Consider the following 25765-nt stretch of genomic DNA (forward strand, 5'->3'; position numbering starts at 1 on the left):
GGCTTCCTGTGGGGTACAAATGCCTGCACATTGGGAATGTGCTGGCCCATTCTCACCCTCCTTCTCCTCCTGGGCATACGCTGCATGCTCTGGCTCACTGCCCCCTCAAAGAGTAGCTGTGCAGGAATGTCCTCAAGCTCCAGTTCTGCTAGTGCTAATGGTAGCATTGTAGCTTTGGGAGGGGTGGGGTGTGTGGGAGTGCTCCTTTTGTGCTGTGCCAGACTCCATTGCCTTCACCTGTGCTGATTGTGGGCACCTGTGGCAGGTTTCTGCATACCAGATTCCTATTAACGCCTGCACTGCGATGCCGGTGTTAGCGGCATCATTGTATCCATTATTACCGGCATGTCCATGCTGCTCTTAATGTGCACTTAACTACGGTATGCCAGTGTCACTGGCACAGCTGCCGCGTGTCAAGGCTGATACCGGCAAGCGTGAGGCTGGTCACAGTGGGTCCTTGCTGATGTCGGTGACACCGGCATCATGGATTGTAATGCTTTGGTCCGGTAAATGATGCTGGTACGGTAATACAGGCATTGAGTTTACCGGACCGCCAACCTTGTAATGGGGACTCATGTACTTTGATGAGGTTGATGATAGGGGTCGTGTAGATGTTGAAGAGCAGTGTAGAGAGTGAAAAGCCTTGTGGAACTCTGCAGATTGTTGTGCAGGGTTCTGAGTACTACAACAGTGACAGCTTGTATTGCACCCACAACACATTTTTATTGTGAACAAAACATCATGACACCAGCACTTCTTTAGTGATTTCACTATTGTGATACTTTTAGACCAAATTAGGTGGACTTGGGATCGCACAAATTGAGTTTGTAGTGTCTTATGTAGGCATTAGGAGTAGCCCATGTTACTACCCTACAGCTTTCCTGAAGTGCCACCATCTGTGCACTAGACCATGAAGGCATTAGGAGTAGCCCATGTGGTACTGCCTTACAGCTTTCCTGAAGTGCCACCACCTGTGCACTAGACCATGAAGTAGCAATTCCACTTTTGGATCTCCCCTGTACAAGTCCCAGATGCTTTAAGTTCATTTTGTCATAAGCCATTAGGATGACTTCCCGAATCCATCTGCTAATAGTCACTGTGGAAGACTTTCTACCCACACTCCCTGCCCTAAAGGTCACAAGGAGGTTATTTGTTTGTTTTTTTCTGATAGACTATGCATGTCTGAAATATTTCATGACAGTCCTTCTGACATCAAGGCAATGCCAGGAGTCATGACCACTGTGAGGGGGCACAAGTTGTGCCACAAGCAGGCTCCCACCAGAACCCTGAGGGCCTTAAAAGCACTGCAAAAGGGCTCCTTGAGCCAGTCCTGGCGCCGTTGGCACCAGGCTCATATGTAGGAAGGAAGGGCTGTTCAAACTAGGTCCCATTTATGTACATGGTGAAGAGGGAAAATCGAGATCAAACCCATGCCCCCTCACCCCAGGCGCATATACAGAAGAACAGCGGGAAGAACAAGGAGCGCACTTATCATTTGAACCAGGCCCCAGCGCACCCATGGGTGACAAATATGCTGAAACACACCCACTTCACCAACAGTGCAACTTCCATGCTACATTAGAATCAATGCTGCAATATCAGAATCTACAAACACAAAAATCCCTGTTTAAAGGCTTGCAAATGCCTATATGAATTAACATGGTCTAATTGCACAGTGTAAAGCCATGTTTCAGGAAAATTACAGCGAAGTTCATTTCTCTCACTGAACACTGGCTGCAGAAGCCTTCAGCAATGCTCCTCGCAAAACCCACGAGCAGCCAAGGTCGCGCATTCAAGATAAGATTGCTTTCTGCAGACAAACATTTTTAATTCTCCACAAATGTGAATAAACCACGGCAACCCAGTGTGTTTTTTCTTTTCTTTCTGGGAAAGAAAGACATTTTCTCAAAGACTTGCACAACATTTGAAACATAATTATAACAAGAATGGCTCAGCCCAGCCAATCAGCGCTCAGAGCTCAGGTGCGAACTGCTTGCTTCAGCTAAAAAGTTATGGGAACAAAGTCATAATGCAACAAGTTAGAATTAGGTAATGGGGGGCTGGCACAGCTAAACCAACCCACTGACGCAAAAGGCTAACATCCAATTGTCAGGCTCTCTATAAGGGCTACATAGGTAACCTATCACTTAGCAGCCAATAGCAGGAGGAGATAGGTTTCTGGGAGCTGATCCAATTCTGTGAGGTCAGCCTGCAGTGTGATTACAAAGCTGGCTTGCAAGCCAGCCCCGGGGGAGACGGCGCCTGAACTCTCGATGTGCACGATGCTCTGCGTGTTTTTTTCTTTTTTTGCTGCCCAGAAATAAACGCAGTTTGGAACATGTGGCTGCCTGCTGGGGTCTCTGTTGCATTTCTGTGGGCCATATGGGAGGTGTTGGGGTCTCCCATAGCTGGTGAGGGTATGGCTGCTGGCCCCCCACAGCCCTGGTGGGGGTCCAGCTTCTCCCCAACAAGTTGGTGCCCTCTGTGAGGCTCATTGCTCATTGTAACATGGGTGAATGAGCACTGCCTGCGCAAGCCCTGCGTTGAACTGCACTCCCTGCCGCCTACTCAAGGAAGCTGTGGGACCCTCGCCTGCACCTGAAGACCACTGGAAAACGCGAAACCGGCTAAAGGCATCGGGGGCCACTTGGAAATACCCCGCTTGAGGGCAGGTGAGAGCCCTGCAGGAGAAGGGGTCCGGTGAAGCACCTTGAGGGGGTGTCCAGCAGCAGAGCAAGTGCCAGTGCAGCATGGGAAATGTAAGTCAACCAGCAAAATGGGCTTTGAGGGGGGGAAATGTTTAAAGTATTATGATGCATTGTTGATCAGTATGTTGCAGAAATGTTAAGTTCTTTTGTTTGGGTAGAAACTGGGGGGAGGCATTGTAAATTGGGTGGTGGGAGATTGTACATTGTCGCAAAATTTGGCGCATTGGTGGTGATCGGCACGTGAATTGTTGGGACTTGAGAGGTGGCAGTTGCCCCTTCTTGTGTTTATGAGGATATTGGGTGGGGTAGTGACTCCCCACATATAGGACAGGAGTGTTGCGCTGGTTGGTCTGGATGGCGATTTCATGTACAGTGGTGTGGATTTCCTATAAATTGACGTTATACATCAATGAGTAGATGAGGTTCCCTGCTAATTGAGCGTTTTAGTTCAGTGAGTGGATGATGTTTCCCTGCAGGAGGTAGCTAGATTGTTCCCGAGTGCGGAAGATAGTTGGCTGGTTAAGCTCTCTGGTGAGGGGCATGTCACACGTGAGGCGACGCAGTGTGTGCAGTCCAATTATAAGAGTTTTTATTGTGGTTTACCTTGTTCCAGTTGAGACAGGAAGACAGCTGTGGGGATTGTGGGGTTTTATTTTGGGATTTTTGTGGGGTTGGGAGAAATGGGTTATTGTTCTGTGTATGCACATTTGTCTGTTCATTTGCACTGTGTTTTTAGTTTGGTGACGTCACCGTCAGATTGAGATTGATGCATAGGACACAGAGTTTTGATGGTGAGGAGATAGTGGTGTGGTTTTGGATTTGGAGAATAGGTGACCCAGAGGCGGTGTGTGGAAGACACGTGCGCAAGATTGTGGGGGTGTGCCGGAGAAGGCAATGGTTTGGTGAAGATGGGCTGCACGTGGAGTGCACTGGCTAAGGTGCGGAGCCAAGAGGGCTCACAGAAGTTGAAAAATGTTGAATTATTTTCTAACTTTTGCTCCCTGAACAGCGGACTATCGAAATTTTCAAATTGAATAGAGGTAAAATGTATCACACAATACAGAAATGACTCCCCTTCACCTGTTGTGTAGCACACATCTTCCATGCCGATATAAGTCAGTAAAACATAGTGTGCAAAGATTCAAAAGTACTGAAGGTAAATTAAAAAATACCATGGCTGCTCATAGGCGTCTTCTCCAGAAGCGTGCAGCAATCGCTAAGGACACACATACACAGCACTTACACGGGAATAGCTTTAAAAGCACATGGCTACAGTTGAACTGTGTGCACAAAGGAAAGGGAAGATGCGAGGGGTCAGCTGATGCTGAACCAGCACGAGCAGAGGGAAGAGGGGACTCACCCTTCTGAACCTCCGGGAGTGTAATATTTGATGACACAGATGGTAAGCAAGGAATGCATTGCATGAGAGAACTGAAAACAGCAGAAGGACATTTAAACACCACACACACACACACACACACAATCACAATACACTAAAGCGAACCAACAGGAAGGTGCAGAACAACCCACTAGCAGCACAGGAGTGAGCAAGGGAGGGCTGCAGTGCATGGAAGCAGATTTGAAGGCACAGGTACAGAGGAATTAAATTTAAAGGGAAGATAACGGGGGAGGTGCAAGGAGTAACAATAGAAACAGAGAGGGGGGACTGGAAAGGGAAGAAAGGGATTGGAGGAGGAGAGAAGGACTGAACGAGACAGCACAGCCAAACATGATAGAGGATCAGTAAGGGGTGGTGCAGCATGCATGGGGTTATGGAAGGGAGGAAGGAAGGATAACGTGCTAGACATTGACTGCGTGCATTGTAGATTGTGGCAAGAGATGACGGTTAATAAATAAATAAAACGGCAGGGGCAGAGAAAGGCAGATGAGGACAAGTAGGCACAAAATAAATTATTAAAGTATGCAATGGGAGGGGCAGTTAAAAACAGCCTCAACACACACGCACAAGAATCACAATAGCAGTGTCAACAACCACCACAATATGCACCGCCCATGTGGGGAGGATACATGGGGCAGGACGGGATCCTTTCAGCAGACAACACAAGCACCAATGCAGGCACTGTCACCACTACATGTACAGACACAACAAATGACAGCACCACTACCCCAGGACTGACAAGAATCACAACACAGGGGCATTGCACAGCAGCCAGCACCCATACAGAACACTGACACAATAGCAATGGTACCGGTTACATGACTGGGAGGGGTCTTCCTGATGGGGAACAAACCTTTCAAAGGACATAGATTGACATTATACCGCTAATAGGACAGCCCAAGACAAACTTGATTTGACTCACTCTGCCACACACACTCATGCTCCACCTCCCCGACAGAGCAGGCGAGACTCACGCCGACACACACACTCACGCACACTCAATAATGCAGAGGACAATTGCATAGGGGTGGTGATAGGTATCAAAACATTTTCTTTTCTGGGTGACAGTGGGGCGACCAGGCCATGCATTAGGGAAGAGACATTTGTGACATCATGAGCGATGTGGATATGACCACCTTATTAACAGAGAAATCCATAACTTGTTAAACACCAGGCATACACATGTTGAAAGTAAGGAAGATTATTTAAGCATAATGGAGGTGCTCGGTACAGAGGGGGGTGCATAATGATAGCGCATCACAAGAGAGTACATTTAGCTAAATTTTGAGCACACATCTTTCAGCGAGGATACTGGGCTCATGAATACACGAATAACACAGAACAATTAAATGAGACACACAAGGTGGAAGAAGGTGCACTTGAGGGGGGAGGACTACATTTCATTGACAGTTCACCACAGGAGGAGAGAAATAGGGGTAAAGAGTGGATGATCCATGTTCCCAACAGAATGAATTTGGTGACAAAATAACACAGTGCAAGTGGTAATGCCACTAGCGCTTTTGAAAATAGCACTGGCACAAATGCATTAGCCAACACACATAGTGAAAGAGGTCATTGCTGCACGAACTGGAGAATCATGGTTGTATTAAAATTTGAGAGCAGATAATGGGGGGATAAATATATTGTTTAAATGTAACAGTAATTACAGTAGTGGAGTAATAAAATACTAGACTAAATGAGTAATTAACAGAGTAGGTAGGGTTTAAAAAGTGGACATGGGGTGGGATAGAGAGAATGGGAGTAAATTGTGACGGTTGGGTTTGAAAGAAAAGAGGAAGTAAATAAATAAATAAATAAATAAAATACAAAGAGGGGGGAGGACAGGTAGCAAATAATTGGTAGTGAATTTCATTAGCACCGGCTGAAAGTGCTTGCAGTTCACTGTGAGACACGCCCTGAGATGTTGAGAGAGGAGCCATAGAAAAAAAGATTTAAAAACCCTTGTGATTATCTTAACTAAGTAACACGGTCCACTTAATTTAGAAACACAGCCACCCTATATGACAAATTTACCACCCTGATGTTTCCCTGTTTAGCTTGTCAGTGCCTGATGCCCCACGGGACAAAGGCACGCACTATAAATAGCTTACAACAAAAGCACAGTAAATATAAAGATCCAAAGGCCCATTTGTACACTAGCACCTAAATTGCATATATATGATCCAAGTGTGTAATGAGTATCTTCACATAAATTAAGTGCCTACCCATTTTCCGGGTACATTTCGAATAGCGCAACAAGTTACGGTCAGACCGTCATCAAACGCCACCAGGTGAAGACAGGATGGTGCATAAATGTACCATTGGCTCCTCCCACTAGGACACTGAATAGTGCAAGAGTAGTGCAGAGAGGTTAGGTCAAGAAAATGAAGAATTTGTAAATGCTCAGGTCTCAAGCGCTTCCATTTAATTTCTCGCCAGATATAAAGGACCCAGGGCAGGCCTGAAGACAACGGACAACCAACACCCAATGGCTATGGACTACAGTGGGACATTTTCCCCTCCTGACAGACTTTGTTAGATGTGTGAGGCGTCAAGCCCTACAAAGCGGTGGCCACCCTGGCAACGAGGGAGGAACGATCAACAGGGCCAACGCAAGAGATTTTCATGAACTGCAAAATAGCACGAACACTCCCGAGTTAGGGAAACATGGCCATCCTATGGTCCAACGCACACTAGCAACTAGAATAGGGACCGACACACCCATGTCCAAAGTTTAATTGAGTTTCATATTACATTTTGTGCACCTACAGCTGTAACACTGTTTTGTTCCTTCTCTTTTCCCCGCACATGCAGGTTGTTGCGTATGTATGCTGTTAGAAATGTGTAGGAAATTTCCTTAATGTTATCTTCCATTAGTAACACTGAGGACTACTAAATAAAGGATCGTGAAGCATTCCCCACTCAATTGCCCACCCTATCAGGAACCTCAGACCCCTTACAGCATGTTTCCCTGAAGTATATTTCATTGCTTCCATTGAATAAACAGCCCAAGATTTTCCCTACCCATATTGAGAAATTTTGAAAACACGAAATGTCCAGGGGGAGGTTTGATTTTTGCCCTTAGTGATTGTTTAGTTCGCGGAGTTTGAGGTTACTAACAAGTACTAACGTATTAACGGCTTTCTTGCGATTTTCAGGCGGGCAACTTTATCATCTCATCAGCTGCAAGGACCCAGCAGCGTAAGTGGTGATGGGCAAGCAAATAAGGACTTTTACCTTCACGATGGGACTATTAATGATGAACGAAATAATGGGGGTGGTAATTTGAAAATTATTTGTAATAGTGAGCATTACCGCTGTATCCCCTGCTAACATTCCCTAACCTAAGTAGGAAGAGTTACGGCGTCAGTGGGTGAGGAAAAGCTGCTGCTAAAGTAAGGAGAGTTAAGGGCAGACACAAAGGGAGTAAAACATACACATAACACACATAGCAGAAGTGACCAACAACATGCACACATGTACAAAATTTGTAGGGACACCACTGGAGAGAGCTGTCCTGACTGTTCTTTAACATATGCCGGAAGAGAATTGATTACAACAGAAATTACTACAGCAGAGCACGACGCCCATGTATCCCAAGGTGCGAAGAAGATTGCAAGGGAAGACAGCAACATTGAAATTGATTAAAAAAAAAAATAATAATAATAATACATTTAAAAAAGAAAGAGGGGGGTAATCCCCTGTGGAAGATGATTACATAAAGCAGCTAATTGGAGAACTGTATGTGGAAAGTGACCAGAGAGAGAAGAAACAACGAGCAAATGCACAAGTGAGCAAGCTGCAAGAGAAAAAAAACCCAAAAGAATAAATAAATAAATAATAAAAGAAGAAAGAAAAACAAAAAGAGAGAATAAAAAATAAAATAAAAGAGAGAAAAATATGATAAGTGCCTAACGGAGTGAGACAAAAGAGCGAAGATGGTCACTTGGGTGGAGAATGAAGAAGGACGTATACTGTTAAGGTACCAGCATTATGTTACCAGCACAACAGTGACAAGAAGTGGACAATCATTCTGGATGCAAGAAGGTTGAGAGAAATTGTGAGATGAGAGCAGGAACATCACTGCTTATGGACTACTATTGAGCACATGCATCTAAAGATCAAGAGAAACTACCACTGAATTGGGGAGGAGAGTGTTCATTGGTGCGCATCAGCATGCCCTTGTTGGTGATGACCAAAGAAGATGTGAAGAGTGACTCATTCACCAAGATGGAAAACAACGGAAGAAGAGAAACAGACAGATGAGTAAAAAGAGGGGGGAATTACTTCTCGAGCGAGACAGAAGAATGATTGGGTGAAGTACCAGCATACTAAAGAATGATAAGCAAAAAATGCATCTGAAAAGAGAAAGCAAAGAACTAGCTAGTGCTTGCATGGTAATGGATGACATCATGACTGCCTGGTTGATTGAAGGTGATAACCGAAGGACTAGTACCGAGCACAGCATCATTGTGCAAGATAGAGATACATTGCAAGATGTAAGAGAACAACAGAAGAAGACATCGGAATGCAAATAAGAGACATGGTGAAAGGAAGAGCCGGACTAAGGGAGAAGATAGCGGTGTGCAACATGGTTCCAACAGTAATAAAGGTGGCCACTCCCTGTGATCAGAGGAAGTACGAAGGGAAGTGAGTGTGGTGGAACACAGAAGGAGAACACTCCTATATGTACTGTTCATCAATAACAATGCAAAAAATTATGGACACTTCAAGGGATTGACAAAGATATGCAGACCGGAAGGAGGTGAATGTTGCTTGGTGGTGTGGTCGACAAAGTCGACCAGAGGGGGGACTGAAGAGGGAAAATCGAGATCAAACCCATGTCCCCTCATCCCAGGCGCATATATAGAAGAACAGCAGGAAGAACAAGGAGCGCACTTATCATTTGAACCAGGCCCCAGCGCACCCGTGGGTGACAAATATGCTGAAACACACCCACTTCACCAACAGTGCAACTTCAATGCTACATTAGAAGCAATGCTCCAATATCAGAACCTACAAATACAAAAATACCTGTTTAAAGGCTTGCAAATGCCTATATGAATTAACATGGTCTAATTGCACAGTGTAAAGCCATGTTTCAGGAAAATTACAGCCAAGTTCATTTCTCTCACTGAACACTGGCTGCAGAAGCCTTCAGCAATGCTCCTCACAAAGCCCACGAGCAGCCAAGGTCGCGCATTCAAGATAAGATTGCTTTCTGCAGACAAACATTTTTAATTCTCCACAAATGCGAATAAACCACGGCAACCCAGTGTGTTTCTTTCTGGGAAAGAAAGACATTTTCTCAAAGACTCGCACAACATTTGAAACATAATTGTAACAAGAATGGCTCAGCCCAGCCAATCAGCGCTCAGAGCTCAGGTGCGAACTGCTTGCTTTAGCTAAAATGTTATGGGAACAAAGTCATAATGCAACAAGTTAGAATTAGGTAATGGGGGGCTGGCACAGCTAAACCAACCCACTGACGCAAAAGGCTAACATCCAATTGTCAGGCTCTCTATAAGGGCTACATAGGTAACCTATCACTTGGCAGCCAATAGCAGGAGGAGATAGGTTTCTGGGAGCTGATCCAATTCTGTGAGGTCAGCCTGCAGTGTGATTACAAAGCTGGCTTGCAAGCCAGCCCCGGGGGAGACGGCGCCTGAACTCTCGATGTGCATGATGCTCTGCATGTTTTTTTCTTTTTTTGCTGCCCAGAAATAAACGCAGTTTGGAACATGTGGCTGCCTGCTGGGGTCTCTGTTGCATTTCTGTGGGCCATATGAGAGGTGTTGGGGTCTCCCATAGCTGGTGAGGGTATGGCCCCCCACAGCCCTGGTGGGGGTCCAGCTTCTCCCCAACAATGGGCCTTTACATCCAACATGGAAGCACCCACACAGTCTAGTTCTAAGAACCAAGCCATGCAGTCTAGTGTTTTGGGTGTGGCAGGCCTGGAACTACTTTCCCTGGTACTACTTTACCTGGGCTATATAAACCACACCCTGACTGCAGAACATGCTTCGTGTTATTCTGCAACCAGCAGCGTGACCCTCACTGTGTCCAGCTCCTGGTCTTCAGCATCTTCCTGTAATCCTGCAAGAACAAGAACAAGATTATTCTGTTTTACCTGAGAAAACACCATCCAGCACTCAGAATCTCAACTGGGCTGCAATCTGTGGAAACTGAGAGAAGAAGAAACATCACTAACCTGTGAGTACTAGCTTAAGGACTTCCGGCGAACCGCTACCACAGCTGCTGTTCAAACATTGCGACCTGCAAAAACGAGAAAGGGAAAAACAATGTTAGAACGCATGCTTCCAAAACATCGAATTCCATCAGTCTCACCTGAATTCCATCACGCTACACCATGCTTCCATCCAAAGCACCACAGCAACATCTGCAAAGGAAAAGAGACATATTCAGGTTTGCTTTCAATATTAAAAAACCACACATCGCTGTACTACCTTAACGGATTCCGGGGCCTGTTTTTCATCATGCTCTCATCCACTCACAGCACCACAGTGGCCTGTGAGGAGAAGAAAAACAAAACACAGGTTAGCTTCAAAAGACAATAAGGGCGCTGCACTTCATGCTTTCTCTTACCTAGAAACGTGCCTCTCCATCCGGCACGCCAGCATCAAGACCTTCGCACCCGAAAAGATGGAGACAAAGACATTAACGAATTCCCACCATAAAGAGAACAAAGACTTACAATTAACAAACCTACCTGCCTACCAACAGATTCGGGGTCGCAGCAGGCGTGGGCCCAAGGAAGGCGTACTGCACCAGTGAAGCAACTCGGGCAGCTTGCCAACAAATTTCAAGCGCCCCAGCACAAGAAACGCAGGACGGATAGCTCACACTACAAATAACTAAGATTCATTATTCAGCACTTGGCAACTACACATCCAGGGTTCCAGATCTGAGAGCCTTCCAGATACCCCCGGGGATATCAGGTGTGCGTAACACCAGGCTTGTTCTTCCTGGGAAGCTGGATTCAGAACGAATACAGAGAGCAGTATCTCCTGTTATTTATGGAACTTAGATACAACTTTGGGAATAAAGGAGGGATCACACTTCAGAAAATCGTATCATGTCAAATCTTCAGGAATGGATGTCTACATAGTAGGGTTCGAATTGTCACTAGATGTCTAGTTGACAGGACAACAATTAGGAAAGTAGCCTTCAGAGAAAATAGCCTCAAATGAAGTGACTCAAGTGGTTCAAAGAGAGCCCTCTGAAGTGCCATGAACAGGTCCAAGAGAGGATCTACTTATACAACCATAAGTACAGAGTTGAAAAGACTCTTGAGAAGTTTTGATGAAAGTTTATGTTCCTCGGCTGTAGAAGACCGGGGTTCCCTAAAGGCCTTCATTTCTGACCAGTGCACCCTCAGGAAAGACACTTCCAAGTTCTACAAAGCTCCCTCATTGAGAAACTGGAGAATGTCAAGAGGGTCCACATTCCAGAGCCAGAAGATGTATTAAAAAAGTTGAAGCCTTTCTGGCCCCCTCAAATCTTTCTACTACATCTGCAGATAGCTGCAATAATTGTGGAGCCCTACTTTCAAAATACCCACCCACAATTGAATCAAATGGAATGTGATGTGGATGTGCCATGTGGGGATTTTGCAATTCTATCTGGGAAGATGACCACCCATGGCTTTGCCAAAATGATACCACCAATATCACAATAGATCTGTTTTCCCTGATCTTCATTAACACTCTTGGGATAAGGGGAATAGAAGAAACAGCATAGACATAGATCTGGGGCCATTCTGAGAACATGGCATCTACCCCCCAGCCTTCGGTGTGTAACCTGAAGATGATTCTGCTGACTTTAGCATTCTGAGGGGAGGTGACAGAGTTCCCTAAAGCTATAACTGCATAACATAATGTTCTTTTTCTATGGGAATTTCCTGCAGAGCTTGTCTGCACTCATGTTTTCCACTGCCTTGATGTGAACTGCTTCCAGGGACAACAGGTTTCTCTCTGTACGATGGCCAGTCTATATGTTGCCAGGGCTTCCAGATGAGGGACTGTAACCAGGGGAGCCAGAGGTTTGGTGAGCACTCTGGGGGGCCTATTATAAATCCAAATTTCAAGACTGAATCAGAAATCATTGTAAACGATTGACACGTCTGGTGCTCCTGAGAGTGGGAATGTGATAGTGGACACCCTGGAGATCGATCAACACCAGTCCTCCTTCTGTACTGCCAGTATGATCTTTTGCAGTTTCTCCATCTTGAAGGGTTGTGTCTTTACAAACTTGTTCGGAGCCTTTAAGTCGATGATCAGATGGAACTTGCAATTGTGCTTTGGCACTAGGAACATCCGTTACTAGGATTTGTGTCTACCGAGTCCTGGAAATTGAATCTGGCAACTGTTAGAAACCTGGGGTTGTTCCCACTCCTAGACCCCTTGGATCCTTTGCACAGGTGGCCAGGGAAAAGCCATTGCTTTTGGATCCTGACCCTGGGGGCAGAGAAGCGAGAGAGGATCCCCTAGGTGGAGGGTATTTGGGGACTGGGAATGGGATGACCTCAGGCGGGATATGGAATCCCCCTTTTACTAATGACGACCTACCTAACCATCCACCGACCTTTATGGGTTATTGCAAGTCAGCTCCCTTCAGTTCAACATGTGGGACTCTTGGTAGTACTGAGACAAGGAAGAGGCAACTGAGAGTGATGAACGCCGTACACTCTCGCCACTCTGGCACTGAGACAAAGAAGATGCAACTGAGAGCAATGAACACCACACATTCCCACCACTTTAGTACTGGTACAAAGAAGAGGCATGCAAAGTTATGTTTTTTTTAATTTTTTTTATTTGTATGGTTGATAAAATCAACCTTTCAAATTTCACAGCACAAACAAAACAATACAATAAATGCTTTACACATAAAATGATCTTTCAGATTTGACATTACTTAACAGCAGGAGCATAAGAAAAGAAAGCAAAATCAAAATTGCAACTGAAACAATAACATAGCAACATACACATGTCAATCTTGATATTCACTACATACATGTGATAGGCAAGGGACTGATTCAAAATTATGCACCTAAAGTTACCACTGGTGTAACTCTTCAGATTATAGAAAAGGAATTAAATGACACTAATTAGGAAATAGAGTATCCAAAAACTGAACAATGGCTATCTTAATTGATAGCGAAGATGATGAAAAGATACATTGCCACATGTTCTTTTGTATATACACATTTTGGTCTTCAAAAGCTTTTTGAAATACTTCTTACGAATAGAGGTCAGTTGGGGACAATAAACCACACAATTTTCCAATGTTTCTTTTTGATCAGGATTTTTACAAAATCAACATTGATTTTCAACTTTCAGGATTAGTTTTCTGAGAGCCAAAACATCTAAGGTCGGCCAAAGATTCAGGCGGAAACAAAGAAGCTTCTGTCGAAGCTTTGGACAAGGAAATCTGACCAAGTAATCAGCCATGACTCTACAACGTTTATGACCAAACAAAGTGATGTGAAGGTCAGGCATGTCCTTCTAATCAGGGTCAAGCAAGGCTGATTGAGAGAATACACCTGCAACCTGTTAGAGAGTTGCCGGTGTATAAAAGGAGGAGGAAAAAGCAACACAGCGAGCAGCAGCAGGTAGACGATTCAACAAACACAGAACCTGTTTGGAAGAAAGGCGAGTCACTGAAGGTAACTGCCATGAGAAGGTCCGAGATGCATGGCACACTGAGGCACTGATGACTACAGGGAGATGTGACCTGAGAAGCCCAGGGTGGGAGCAAGAGGCCTGTGGAGCGGACTGGCAGCAGAAAAGGGAGCCAGGTGGAAAGGCTAACCCTGTCCCTTTCAACTAAAGTGCTCATTCCCCATCACTGAGAAGCTGGCCCAGTGGTGTGGAAGGGGCAGAGATTGACCCCAAGCAGCAGCTGCTGCAGATTGTGTACTCTGCGCTGCAAGTTCAGCTTCTCAAGAGACCAGTGAGTTTCTGCACAATAAGAAACCTGGTACACGAAGCGCGAATGATTGAACATTCTATATGACTGAGATACTTTGTAGCTAGCAGCGGACTAATCATGCGCATTATGAAGGCACACATTCCAAGGTTTCTGCTCCTAGCCTTTCTCCACTGTTGAACTTTGAAGAACTGGAAATACTTTGTATCAGAGTGTGTGCATTTCTTAAAGTTGAACAGTTTTTAAAGTCTCGGAGTATTAGGAAGTTCTTTGAAAGCGAGAGGCATACATATCCCACAACGAGCTGAATGAAAACCAGAATGTGTGCCTAATTAAGACCCAAAGAACATTGAATTGAATATGAACTTAATAATTAAGCAGGGAATGTCACCTGTTGCCTTTTAGCAGTGAAAGGAACTGTGCAATCATTAAATCTCATGATGGCATCCTGCATTTTGGGAACAACTGAACTTTCAAGGTTAAATAAATCACAGAATGCTAGGAAATGAATCCTATTAATTATATGGAATACTGAGAATAACTTTATTATTTGAACAAAGGAAGTAAACATGCATGGGCCAACGATTGGATAAAGCGGAAAACCAAGGTCATTTTCTTTTTCTTTTCTTTTTACTTTGGTGAAATACAAGTCTTGGAAAAGTGGAATCCTGAAACGTCATAACTCTTTCTTTTGTGTTTTGACATTTGATGCTTTGAACTTGGGTAGGGGAACCTACAAACTGTTTTTATACTTCTGTAAGGGCACTTTGATCTGGAAGAAGCACTGAACTTTTTTAAACACTGTTTCTTTTGGTTCATACATCCCTACACATTGGTTATTATAGTTGTGAGGGCAAGGATAGGTTTTGGACACAGACAGATTTTTAAATTGAACTCTTTGACTCACACTCTCCTTAACTTTAGTTAGGTAGGGAAATCCCACCTTAGCATAGGGCAAGTTAGACCTTCAATCATCCTGACATTTAAGTTAAGAAATATCATTTTGTTTAACTTGATATTTCTTGTCTGTGTCATACTTCATGATGCCTTCACAGATGGTGTCAGGAATGGGATGCGGCTCAACTGATACAAGTTGGGGGACCCTAAAAGTTGAGAAACTAAGTGCTAGAGCATCCGACCCTCCATAGCCACTAAAGGCTTTATAGAGTTTGATATCTGTAGCAGTAGAGATGAGACAATTCTCCCAGGTGAAAGAGGATTGATACCAACTGGCTTAATATTAATTGCACCCCCTAATACATATATAAGACTAGCTCCCACCTTCGATCTAGCATGGAGATTTGGAATTGATATTTTGGCAGGGTGATAGACCCAAACATTTGTTGTGATATTAAGGTGGTAGCACAGAATCATGGAAAAGACCCATTTCAGGTTTATCAATGGCAAAAATGGAATCATTGAAGAAGAAATGTTTCCCAGATGTTTCAGTAGAAACTGAACAGGAAAACACAGATAGGAAGTTCAGGGCCTATGGGAGGCTGAAAAGCTACCGAAGTACCTTCCCCACCTTGAAACCCAACAGAAATATAATTGAAAACCAGCTACACTTCTGTATCTAGATACAGCTCAAGGAAACAACCCTTTCTTGTCTGAGGCCTTTCTACAAGTGGTTTCAGAAACTGAGGGCCATAAGAAGGGGGGGGGCTTTCTTTTTTTTAAGCATGTGTTTCTTTATCATGGAGATGCCTCTCCAGAGGGCAAGATAAGGTCAGTTGGTGATCCCAGAGAGTCATAAAATGGTGGTCCTAGAAAGAACTCAAATATAACTGAATAAAAGCCTTCTGGCACACTCTAAACTTCAAAGCCATATAATGGAGAATTTGTATTGCCCTAGCATTCCTATTGATATTGACAGATTCATGCATACATGTGCAATCTGTCAAGGAAATAGCCAGTATACACCATCTACTTATATAACCCATAGAATAACATCCCAAAAGCAGAATCTGGCCTAAAAATATTTCATCACAAAGTGCGAAGCCTGGGGAAAACATTGACCTTTCCCAGCAGGAGTCGTATTCAAGCATTAACCAAACAAGCCATCCTCCCCATCAGGAAGTCCTTTGAGGGAAATGATTTTCATTGTTTCTATCCCTATGAATGTTGAATACTATAAAGGGATAAAATAATAATCTCTTTGCGGTTACATCTTAAATTCGCATATTGAACAGACATTTATGCACTAACCCCTAGACTAGAGGAAAAAGAGTCAGAGTCCAACCTAGACTTTCTTGGGGAGAGGCATTAAAGTATGTCCTTTTAAATTTCTCTGATAACCCCATCGAGATCCAAAAGGGCTAATTGGTAGGGATTTTTAGGTACGAATTCTCACGGGCCCCTCCTCTGCTCCAACTTTAACTAAAACTTCTAAAGGGAAGAATCAGGGCTTGATCAGTTATTCCCTGGAAACAAAAAGATCATGGGCCTCATTACAAGTTTGGCGGTAGCCTAACTGGTAAAACCGCATGCTGCCGTCAAACTTGCAGTTTTTTATACTGCCCACGAATGGGCAATTACCGGGCCATTACAGCCCTGCTGGACCCCGCAATTGCCCATTTGCGGGCACTGGAGTGGAATGGGGAGATCGGATGGACCAGCACCATTCAGAATGGTGCTGGTGCATCTGACATGCTCTGCTCGCGGGTGCCGGTACGGCACCCGGGAGTAGAACTCTTAGTTTGCCGGTCTAGGGACTAGGGTACCGGCAAACTTACAGACCCCCCCATGACCTCATAGGGAAGATCTGTTATCAGTATCAGTTACTTCCCCATAAACCTTGGGCATGCAAGAAACCAGGGAAAGAAAGGAAAATGGTTTCTTTTCTCAAGGGACTCTGGAGAACTCCAAGAAGTCATCCTTTGATGTACCATCTTCCTCACCAGGGTTACATGTTATCCATCCTTCCCAGATAACAACAGATTTAGAAATGGGGTAACAGTATTTCAGACACCAGGAGAAACAAAAGAGATACGGGATTAACCTTTTGTAATAAATCCATCTCAGGATCCCTATCGAAAGTGTTACTCTTGCAAAGGGTAGGGACATGTTGTGAAATGCTGTCCATTGAACCATGTTCATATTCCCATGAACGGAAGGAACTTAACCAAACTGGGAGAAGAAAGAAAGATGGTCAAATCAAAGGACTCATGCCTTTTTGTATACTGAAGGAAAAACCTCATATAAGGGCACGGTTACTCTAGAAGACAGGATTGTTTGGGCAGAATTGGATACAGGGAGTAAGGAAAGTGACATTAGACCAGAAATACCTATGCATGGGTGGCAAGTAGTTGAGAAAGAAAAAGTAATCTGTGTACATGGTCATACATATGAAAAGATATATAGTAACTGAACTCCCAATAACTATTTTGGGAAAGAAGATAGATCTTATGGTGGCAGTCATTCCCAAATTACCAACACAATTAATTTTGGGAAGAGATGTACCCCAGTTTGATCAAATAGGTTGCCCATTTATCTCAAATTAAAATAAGAGGATCTATGGTAGACCCTCCTCAACTGATGAAGCCAGAACTTCTGAAAGTGAGAAAAGATATGCAGGATGTTTTGGACCGACAATCTCATTGCTCCAGATTGGAATCTTGGAAGGATCAAGATCGAGGAATCATGGACTTCTTCTCCAGGTTTCCATCTGAAACACCTCAGTCCAACTCACATTGGGAAGGGTCCTCTGCGCAGGTGGCCAGGAAAAATCCATTTCTTTTGGATCCTGACCCTGGGGGTGTAGCAGCAAGGGAAGATCACCTGGGTGTAGGGTCCTTGGGGACTGGGAGTGGGATGAGGCAGTCAGAGTAAGCAATGACATAGGTCTACAAATGTCATCAGTACGGCTCAAGTCCAGAAAAAAGTGTGGGGGTTCATCAACATAAGCACAGGGACTGAACACATCCTAAAGTGGAATACACAAATTTAATTCAACTGGCCTTTCCTAATAGAAGAAAATTCAAAATAGAAATGAGCATTGTAATTCACAAAATGAATCAATAGTCGAAATAAAAGAAAAGCTAGAGGAGATTTTCCCAGAACACTGCTGCAAAGTATAAAAGGTCTGCACCCTTTTAACCAAAACATCTATGCTGAAATATTCTACGGAAATCAAAATACCATATGTGCTTTGAAGAAACTTTCATGTGGTTTTGTGGGCTCAAATGCTGGTGGATGAAAACTTGAGCAAAGAACCTTTTTTGCATGCTGGCCTTAAGAACACACAACAAAGGGGTTGGAGTCGGCACTGTGAAAAAAGTGAGCGGATGCTGTCAACCCACATGTAATCTCAACTTGTGCCCTGAAAGTCAGCACAGGGCCAGGTAGAACATCTTCAGTTCATCATCCTCTCTTCCCACATCCATGGAACTGGGATATCATCCCAGCAAATGTGCCTCTGATCATTTCCCCTCCTCACCACGAAGTTTGGCTTTCAACAATACTCTGTTTTATAAATCGGACCTGAAAAGCAAACACATCATCATTAAACTACTCCAGTAATATAAGAATCCTTATTGAATAATGTCAAACAATAAGAGTACAAATGTTGCATTATTCCCCCCCCCCATCTTGAAGACTACAAATAACAGAATGCAATTTCACAAAATTCTAAAGAATGGCTCGTAGGCTGTCTTTGAAGTCTTAATCATAATAAAAGTTAAGGCAAAATGCTAACCTTTTGCATCATTTGACAAAGGCATGCTTTATATGATGCGACTGAAATGTGACATTCGGCCCCCATTTTTTTATTTTTTATTAAACACACTAAATGCGAGCATATAAATACTATGAATGAATACTATGAATACCACCCAGTCCAGCATCCTGGCAGTTGCTGCTGACTTTCAGTCCGGCCACCAGCCAGGTTAAGGGACTGAGCCGCACGGGGTATACCTGCTGCTCGCTTTATTTAATGGACAGAGCGAGCCTGGCTGGGTGCCCCATCCAGGCTCGCACTGTCTAATTACTTATGCAGCAGCTACAATGTGGCCCCCCTACCCCTGCCAAAAGATGGGGAGGACAATTTGGCAGGCCACAAAAGTTGGGGGGGGACTTGTCCCCCCTGTCCAGCGCTATAATTACGCCCATACAGCACCTAGATCTAGGACACCTGATAGAGGGAGAAAGGGCCTAACGCGGGGGGCAATACTAAGAACAATAGCAGGAGTAACAGGAACACAAAGGCAGATGCTAGTCTGGAAGACTAGGTTTTAAACTCCTGGATAGTGTTAGCTGGCACAGTCAAGTGAGTTTTGAGGGGAGTCTATCTGTCTCAGTGCCGTTGTCTGGGGCAGTCTGGCAAAATGTGAGAGGCTGTTATGTGGCACATGTGGCTGGGTTAAAATCTACTCAAAGCAGTGTTTGGCTAAGGGCCATCTGAGAACAATATATCTCTGCTTTAGATCGTGTCTGGCTAGGGGGTACAGACTAATTAGATACAGACTATGGCTATTGGGTTAATTACGTAAGGCACTATTTGGTTAGAGTAAAAACTAATACCAGGAGGACTCAACAAGAGGGGTTACAATGAATTTTGATGAGTTTGTGCACTCCTCGGAAGATCAGCAGGTGTAGGTCTCTTAGTTGGTCAGACGCTGCTGGTTGACGGCTGCAGGCACTACCGGCTCACATGGGCCAACACAGTCTGGAGCTGTCTCTTCAAGAGCTGGTATCCTTTACCTCAGGGCCTTCACCACAGGGGCTGTTTGGGCAGGGGCTGCCTTCGACGTGTGCTCTAAGTGGGTTACTGATGTCCAATCGGGGGAGTGGATGGGCTGGATGTGGGTGGAGGGAGGGAAACAAGGAAGTTGAATGGGGAAATGGTTGGGGAAAAGAGAGCACGATCAGGGGAATGAGAGAACTTAAAGAGCACAAATATTCCAAACAGGGCACAGGGGGCCAACACTCACCTGCAAGACACCCTAGAAAAGTGATGTGAAGGGAGGCTGAGGCACTAGGCCGGCAACGGTAATACAGTTGACCAATCAGGGGAGGGGGTGGGCTGTGAGGTAGGTGGGGGAAGGGAAACAAGGACATTGGATGGGGAAGGTGTTGGGGAAAAGAGAGCGCAATCGGGGGGTGGGGGATCTTAAAGAGCACAAATAGTCCAAAAAGGGCCCAGGGGGGCCAATGCTCACCTGCAAGACACTGTAGAAAAGTGGCATGCAGGCAAGGAGGCAGAGACACTAGGCCCAACAACGGTAGTACAGTCGACCAATCAGGGGAGGGGGCAGGCTGGGAGGCGGGTGGAAGGAGGGAAACAAGGAATTTGGAAGGGGAAGGGGTCAGGGAAAGGAGAGCACGATCGGGTGGTGTGTGAACTTAAAGAGCAGAAATAGTCCAGACAGGGCCCACAGGGGCCAAGACTCACCTGCAAGACGCCGTAGAAAAGTGGCATGCAGGCAGGGAGGCGGAGGCACTAGGCCCAGCAATGGTAGTACAGTTGACCAATCAGGGGAGATGGCGGGCTGGGAGGGAGGGAAACAAGGAAGTTGGTTGGGGAAGGGGTCAGGGAAAAGAGAGTGCAATTGGTGGTGGGTAAACTTTAAGAGCACAAATAATCCAAACAGGGACCAGGGGGGCCAACACTCACATGCAAGACACCATAGAAAAGTGACATGCAGGCAGGGAGGCTGAGGTACTAGGCCTGGCAACGGGAGTACAGTTGACCAATCAGGGCAGAGGGTGGGCAGGGAGGTGGGTGGGGGGAGGGAAGCAAAGAAGTTGGATGGGGAAGATGTCGGGGAAAAGAGAGCGCAATCGGGTTGGGGGAACTTAAAGAGCATAAATAGTCCAAACGGGGCCCAGGGGGGACCAACACTCACCTTCAAGATGCCGTAGAAAGGTGGCGTGCAGGCAGGGAGGCTGAGGCACTAGGCTCAGCAATGGTAGCACAGTTGACCAATCAGGGGAGGGGACGGGCTGGGAGGCAGTGGAGGGAGGGAAACAAGGAAGTTAGCACAAATAGTCCAAACAGGACCCAAGGGGGCCAACACTCAACTGGGACCAAATGATTCATTGGGCATTGTTCGCAATTTGGAAAACAGCTCAGGTTTCTACTGGGTTTTCCCCTTATGAATTCTTTATGGGAGGGAGCCCTGCGATATATTGGATATGCTCAGGGAAACATGGGAAGAGAGATAGGAGCCCTCTATACTGATTTCTCAAACTGTGGCTAGACTCAGAACACATGACAGCAGTCCGATCACTTGTACAGTCCCATATAGTTAAATCCCACGAACAACAGAAGACTTCTTATAATCAGAAAGTCTCATTATGGTCCTTTTCCATTGGACAGATAGTACTAGTGCACCTACCTACATCTGACAACAAACTAGTCTCTAAATGGCATGGATCCTATGAGGTAGTCAAACAGGTGGGGCCCTGAAATTATAAAATCTTACAACCAGATCGCCGACAGAAGACAAAGGTTTATCATATATATCTGTAGAAAGAATGGAAAGAGAACCCTGCCAAGTCTATTCCACTAAATTATCCTGCTTGGTACCTAGGGAAGAAGAAAAATGTGCCTTAATCACCCTGATCTCACAAATAATGAAAAACAAAATCTTTCAGATTTAATAGACCAATTTCCAGATGCGTTCCGAGAGGAGCCTGGAAAGATGAAAAACATGCATCACCATATTCGCACTCCAGCAGGGAAGGTCGTACATTTGAGACATTATTGGTTGCCAGAGTCACGTAAAGAGATTATTATTAAAAAGGTGGAACAAATATTGAAGGCGAATATCATCAAAACTTGCACTAGGCCCTGGTCCTCCCCATTGTGTTAGTGGCCAAACAAGATGGTATTTGGAGATTATGTATAGACTTTAGAAAGGTAAATATAATGTCTGCCAATGCCACGTATCGAAGATTTGATAGAAAAACTAAGTAATGCTGTCTATTTGTGAACTTTAGATCTCACCAAGGACTATTGGCAAGTTTGCTTGTTTGGACCAGACAAGACAAAGGCTGTTTTTACCATCCCCATAGGACTGTTTCATTTTAGGGTCTTGGCATTTGGTCTCCATGGTGCTCTAGCAACCTTTCAGAGGCTAATGGATAACATTCTGCAACCTTATTCGGACTTCTGTGGGGCATATATTGATGACATTGTGTTTCATAGCTGAACATGGGAGGACCATCTATTTCATCTGTACATCATTCTGAGAGCCTTAAGGAAGAGTGGATTAACAGCCAACCCTAAGAAATGTAAGCTAGCTCAATCAGCTGTTATGTACCTGGGGTTCTTTGTAGGAAATGTTAGTGTCTAGCCCAAACAGGAAAAAGTCAGAGCAGTCCTTGAAACTTCTGTACGAAAGACCGAGAAAGATCTGAGAGCCTTTGTGGGGTTACTTGGCTATTATAGGCAGTTCATCCCAAATTTCTCTAGTAAGACTACCAAATTGACTAATAAACTGAAAAATGCTAAACCTCAGAAGATTGAATGGGATGCGGAAGATGACATTTGTTATAACACTCTGAAGCAAGTTTTCTGTCAAATTACCTTCTTGAAAGTAGTCGACTTCTCTAAAGTATTAATTCTTCAAACAGATGCGTCTCTGAGATGATTAGGTGCAGTTCTATCTCAAGATCATGATGGATTAGAACATCCACTTTTGTATATTAGTTGGAAACTATTCTATAGGGAGAGGAATTATTTTGTAATCGAATTGGAAGCTCTATCTATGAAGTGGGCCATCCTCCATCTTAAATATTTTCCACTGGCCTGAAAATTCAGGTTGGTTAATGACCTTTCCCGACTCGTCTGGATCAGCCAGAGAAAGGAATCCAACCCTAGAGTTCTGCGATGGTTCCTGGACCTCCAACCATATTGCTTCTCAGTGGAACATCAGAGAGGTTGGGAACACGATAATATTGACTACCTCTCAAGATACCCTTGTGAAGCCCCTGGGTCCACCATGCACTGGGGAAGGGTATGTGAGAAACCTGAAGGTGCTCTCACATCTACTCCCCAGGGATCTTCTGTTCAGGTGGCCTGGTAAGGGCCATCGCTTTTGGATTCTGACACTGGGGGTGGACAAGCAGGGGAGGATCACCTGAGTGGAGGGTCCTTGGGGATTGGAGAGAGGGTACCTGAAGGCGAGACATGGTATCCCCCCTTTCCTGATACCTACCCTCTCCTACCTTAGCCTCTATGGGCTATTGCCAATCTCATTACATCCTTTCTTGTAGTTTTCCTTTAAGTACTGAGAACAAGAAAAGGCAACAAAGAGCAGTGCAGATTTCTTATTATAAAAACCACACTGGTACTGGGACGAAGAGGAGTTGTCTGGAGACATGTAGCAATGAAGAACAGGCATGTCACACGAACAGGCTTAAGCAGGATCAGGCAATTGACTCTACCTTGTTTCACCTGCAGCCTGTTATTAATCGAAAAGGGTATAAAGGTGGAGTTCAGAAGCTGTTAGAGAGAGCAGCAGCAGAAGGAAAAGAGGACAGGGGAATTGCTGTGCTGAGGAACCAGGGGCCGAGATGCTGATACACCGACAAAGATTCTGAGAGTCTTGCCGAAGAGAGTGTGCATGACTGGGAACACATGTGAGGGAAGTCGTACAACTGTCGCTGACATTTAACAGAGGCTGAGCCAAGTATGAAGGCCGGCGTATGCTGAGAGGAGCACCCGAAGAACTGGCAAGTTCATTTTCCTGCTTGGGGAGAAGCCGCCCAATGGATCTGCAGAGACCCGGTAAGTGTCAAAAGACACTAGGAATGCCGGAGTGCTCCAAGGGACAGTTGAAATGGTAAGGGTCCAGGGAAACAGTGAAATACTACATTACTGAATACCGAACAGTATGAAATGTGCTATTCAATCCTACACAACTTAAAACTGCTTTTACTGAATACGGAGCTATATGAAAATTGCTGTTCAGGCCTACACCACTTAAAACTGCATTTACTGAAAACTGAACTGAATGAAAGGTGCTATCCTCCTCAAGACCGTATCCTTCTCTTCCTCCATCTTTCTCCCTCTCCCTTGTTAATCCTCCTCTCTATTCTTGCCTACTTTCCTCCTCCCTCTCTCCCTAACTCCGCTCCATTTGCTGACTGGTCGTCTCGTGCACCTACAGAGCCACACAGGTCTCAGGCTCCCCCGCCTGTCCTCACACTTGCCCCCAGGCCTCTGCACTTTACTCGCCACTACTGCACTTCTGAATTCATTCTATGAGAATGGTAACCTCTCTGCACTTAACTCAGGGCTCTGATGGACTGGGTGCACGTGTTCCCCTCCCCCTCCCTTCACCGCCTGTCTGTGCACTTACATTACCTAAATAACACTAGACCTAGTTCACCAGGTCAGTACAGAAGTTTTTTGTTACTGTATGTTCCTCTCCTTCTCCTCCCCCTTATCACCTCACTCTCTATCACACACTTGCAATATCTGAAATGTCATTGGCCTAGTACGGTAGTGTACAGACTGTATATTTTTCTCCCTCTCCTCCCTCCTTTATCGCCTCCCCTCTTGTCTTGCATTTGCACTAGTATTAATTGCTGTCAGGCCTAGTTTGCTAGTCATTTTATTTTTGCTAGATCATTCGGAAACTTCAAGGCCTAAGAATGACTTTTTTACAAATAAACAATTACAATTAAAATTAGAATCCTGATGAATGCAATGCAATATTTTCTGATTTGAGTAAAAGGAGAGCTGTTTTCCGATCAGATCATGAAATGCTAAAAAGTGCATGAACATTCTAGGACAATGAATATATCAAGTAACCAACTGTCAGAAAAGTACATTAAGAATGATATGAAACAGATGAAGAGTTGTCTTGAAAATTACTGAACAATAGCTTTGAGAAATGTATGGTTGCGTGATGTGTAATGGGTGGACCGTGTGGTCTGACAACTTCGACCTAGACCAGAAACCACTAACTACTGGAAAAGCAGCAAAGAGGTGTGTACCATTGGTGAAGCTAGATAAAGGAGGGGCCAAACGGTCCCTGTATTCTCTCGTGAACTTGTGAACTGGGGGAACAAGCCAACTGCTCAGTATTAATTTGTGATGTCATCTTTGATGTCCTGGGTGTTAGTCTTAGCAGTGCACAGTGGTGGCACGAGTTATTGTTTCTTACCTTATCATAACTGGCGAATTTCAAGGGTTTTTCGGTTTTACTTGGAACCATAACGTCCCTTTAACAAAGTTTTTTCACGGAATTTCATAGGTTTTTAGTAGCACAACTTAACCATAACGTCCGTTTAACAAAGTATTTTCACTGAATTTCATAGGTTTTTAGTAGCACAACTTAACCATAACGTCCGTTTAACAAAGTATTTTCACTGAATTTCATAGGTTTTTAGTAGCGCAACTTAACCATAACATCCCTTTAACAAAGTTTTTTTCACTGAATTTCATAGGTGGTTTTTAGTAGCTCAACTTAACCATAATGTCCCTTTAACAAAGTTTTTTAACTGAATTTCATAGGTTTTTACTAGCAAAGCTTAACAATAGGAACTTTGACTTTATGTACATGTAATATGGAGCATACTGAACCACTTCTACTGAATGTAATATCCGCGAACATTTTTGATGTCCGCGGACATATTCGGACAACAGTACCACTACCTAAAAAGTCTGGGAGGGGAGAGCATGTTTCATTGTTATATCACAACATGATAAAATTAAATTAAAAAAATTCACAAAGTAGTAGACACACATATTATATGT

The sequence above is a fragment of the Ambystoma mexicanum genome, chromosome 8 (assembly GCF_040938575.1).
Source record: "Ambystoma mexicanum isolate Mex_15411 chromosome 8, UKY_AmexF1_1, whole genome shotgun sequence".
Lineage (NCBI taxonomy): Eukaryota > Metazoa > Chordata > Amphibia > Caudata > Ambystomatidae > Ambystoma > Ambystoma mexicanum.